Source organism: Nicotiana attenuata, unplaced genomic scaffold, assembly GCF_001879085.1.
Source record: "Nicotiana attenuata strain UT unplaced genomic scaffold, NIATTr2, whole genome shotgun sequence".
In the NCBI taxonomy this organism is placed as follows: domain Eukaryota; kingdom Viridiplantae; phylum Streptophyta; class Magnoliopsida; order Solanales; family Solanaceae; genus Nicotiana; species Nicotiana attenuata.
Genome location: NW_017675961.1, coordinates 38,577 through 42,277, shown reverse-complemented (window position 1 = coordinate 42,277; position 3,701 = coordinate 38,577). Strand labels below are relative to the sequence as shown.

At 36.2% G+C, this 3,701-nt stretch overlaps 1 long non-coding RNA gene across 1 annotated transcript; it reads left to right on the top strand.

Moving 5' to 3' along the window:
• The first annotated feature begins 2,046 nt into the window (after nt 1–2,046).
• Nucleotides 2,047–3,304, top strand: LOC109220627. Its single transcript, XR_002067129.1, has 3 exons — nt 2,047–2,823; nt 2,997–3,047; nt 3,135–3,304. It is a non-coding gene; the product is annotated as an uncharacterized LOC109220627 (long non-coding RNA).
• Nucleotides 3,305–3,701: the final 397 nt, after the last annotated feature.

Here is a 3,701-nt window from a genome sequence, read left to right as displayed (position 1 = left end):
AACCTAGCAATATGTACACCTACAACTACACCGTTAGTTCCCCGGCAACGGCGCCAAAATTTGATCACGCCCAACTATGCCTTATAAAAAGGACAATGCGGTCGCTGCAAATATAATCCGGTTTACAAGTCCGAAGTCGAATCCCACAGAGAACTAAGGTTTAGCTACAGCTGTTCACTATCACCAAGAAGACAAGCTTGAACAATTCCTAACTTATAGATATTAAGATTCTTCTGTTTAACTAATTAACTAACAAATTAAAATAGTAAATTAACAACTAACGATACTGAGGGTTATAGAAAAGATTAAGGAGGTCTAGAGTTATGATTTCCCCAATTGTCGGAATCCTTCCCGCTATGTCTTCTATAATTTCGCCTAAGTATTCTCTACCGATCATGAGCACTCTTATTACCACAAATCTCTCCCGAGTAATTACGACAATTTACTAGACGCACTCTCCCGAGCTACGCTAGCTGGCTTTTAATACAGCTCACTTCAGATCCCACCCAAGGCTTCGTTATCCTTAATCCCGCCTTTAAACCCTCGGTTATTAATCCCTCATATACTCTGGGAGTGGTGTTGTTCAACAATTACCTAAATATGCGCTCTCTCCCGAGTTATGCATACTAAATAGGCACAGCTAATTGAGAGCTCTTCAACCAACCACAATATAAACGTAGTTGAACAAATAGAGAAAAGCTATGGCTCAATTATATAAAAACATAACAAGAATTTATCCTACAAAAGGTTCTATCAAAACTCTAGATAACAAATTAGCTATTCATAATAGTATGTAAAACTACAATACTAAAAGTCATAACCAACAATGAAAAATAGGAAGAGGAAGGAAAAAACTCGTAGAAGAATTCTCCGCCTTGCTCCCAATGTGTTCTTGCCTCCTTAGGTCAAATCTATGTCCAAAATATGTCCCCTCTCCTTTCTTGGCCGGCTTCCTTGGTTTAATATAGGGTTTAGGGCTTAAAATCCCGTGTTTTGCACATAAGTCCCTGAAATTTCTGCCTCCTGCCGCGATTTTGCCGCGGTCGCGGTGGAACCGCGGCCAAACATGCCCTCTGACTCTTCAATTGTCCGCGACCATCTTCTACCGCGGTTCTGCTGCGGTCGCGGTGGAACCGCGGTTTTTCACCCTGTTCCTTTTGAAATTTTGAAAAACATAAAACATGAAAGTTGTAGCCCTTTGAGTTAGCTTTCCAACTATATATTGTAGAGCCCAAATGGAGTTCTGAGCAAAAAGTTATTTCTATTTTACTAGATAGTACGCAATATGCCTCCTCAAGTCTTCGTTCGTACTTAATTATCAAATTTGACCCCCGAACACCATCCCGGCTTAATTCCTTGAGCTTTTACTCAGACTTCAAAGCTTCAAATCACTTAAATTCATTCCATAACATCTATATAGCTCGGAATCACACCTACAAGGCATAAAACACACAATTAGCGCAAAACACTAGCGATTAAAGCGCAAACTCAACTAAAGTGCAGTAAATTAGAGTGTAATAATCGACTAAAATACGTAATTATAGCCTATTATCACAAAGCCAAGGTTGTCTCAATCAATGTCGGCTAATTCAGATGTTATGTTGCTGTTATAAAAACAAAGATCCTATCAGTTATGTGAAAAGCAATAAACAAAGCTCTACCATGAAGTTGTTTTTTTCTCTTTTTAATTTATGCATTCTGATGGTACTTGTATTGGAGGAAGTAATCACTTCCCTTTCTCATTGTAAATAGCATTCCATGACCATTGTCCTTCAAATAATTGATTAATATGTTAAAACAAAAGCGCAAAAAGGGCAGAGCAAATTACCATATGATATTGATAGTGATATACCTTCAGATCAGCTGATTGTTATCCTACCACATGTCTTGATTTTGCAAACCAAATGTTATGTGGTATTTTAGCCATTCCTTTTTTGTGACAGAAGTTTGACGTCCAAACTTCTTCCTGAACACCTCGAGTATGTATACCGGGGAATTTCAGAAATGCGGCTTATGCTCATTTTCTTATTATATTATGTAATGGGCACAAATTGTTGACAACTGAGGCATATGATGATATAATTAAAGCAGAATTACCAAATAGTAATCGTGAACCAAATTTGCGCAAACTTGTTCTTAAGCATATAATGCACGGCCCTTGTGGTAGTTTAAACCCGACAAATTGTTGTATGAAAAAAGGTTGCTGCAAATACAAATACCCACAAAAGTTTGCCGATCAAACATCAGAAGGAAATGATTTGTATCCTATATATAGATGAAGTAAAAGAATATCGGACTGCCAGATGGGTATCACCTCCGGAAGCCTTATGGCGTCTCTTTGGTTTTCCTATTAGTGAAATGTATCCAAGCGTTTATTGTCTTTAGCTACATCTTGAAGGCCAACAATTTGTTTCCTTAAGAGCAATGTTGGTATAAATACGATCGTGAACAATCCGATGATCAAAAAATCGATGTTAATAGAATTCTTCTATATGAACCAAACTGATGAAGATGCTATAGAGCTGAATTTACCGTACAAGGAATTCCCTGAATACTTTGTGTGGTCACATTAATGGATCATCGACAATCAGAAAAGAAATCTCGCTCAGTAAACGAAGCTCATGATGAAAATACCAAACACCGTAAAATAGATAACTCTTTAGCAATGACTCCAAAAGAAGAAAAGTTGTTGCAACCTCAAATATCGACAGGAAACAACCAATCGTCTTCTCGCAAATGCAAATCATGTGAATCTTGATGGAACGATATCTCACATACAGCACGATCTTAATATTGGAGTAGCTTTTCCAACTTCAGAAACAGGTTAAAAATCAAATATGTTATTTCTTTTCTTGCTTTTTTAGTATATACATACACAATGATTATACATGTGCCGTCCCTCACAGGTACTTTCCTTTTCCTGCTTTGTTTCTGTCCTAATTAAATATCTTTTAGCTGATAAGTTAATTTAAATGTTGTTGTTCTCTATTTGACAGATACTGAAATTGAGGAAAAAACTCCCACCCTCGATGATGTCGATATATCATGTATTTGAGATCTGAATTTGGAATATCAGCTTGCTGATTCAAATGGAAAAAATTGTGGCATTGATGTATTAAAGTTTTCTGATGCAGGTAACTCATCTGTTTATGATGCTCTGCGATCTGACATCCGTAGATATTCTACATTCAGCACTAAGGAAAGCACAGAGGGTCTCGCCTACAAAGGGTAATCTTTTGCTTTGTGTCTATATAGTATATACTTCCCCACTTCGTTATAGTTTCAATTTTTGTGTTGGATTCAAGCATGGATGAAATAAATTATGACATTTAGTTAAATATTTAATAATCATTGTTAATCTTGCAAAACGCGAGATATGGAAACTATGAAGAGGTAAATCTCGATCACTCTACATATAGATTCACCTATTACGTGCTCTGCCTGTACAATTAGTAGTTATATAGCATGGGTTTTAATTTTAAATTTCTAAATTTAATAAATTGAGCTAAAAAAATGCATTAAATATTACACGTTTTTGTGTCAAAGATATTGTGTAGAATTAAATTATATTAAAAATAAATGCTTCACCCGCCTATGGCACTACCACTATAAATAGGAATATGTTCGTTCACCTATGACCTATCCAAACATTCACACAATAACTAACCAAATTGTTCTAGAACCAAAAATTCCAATCCAAT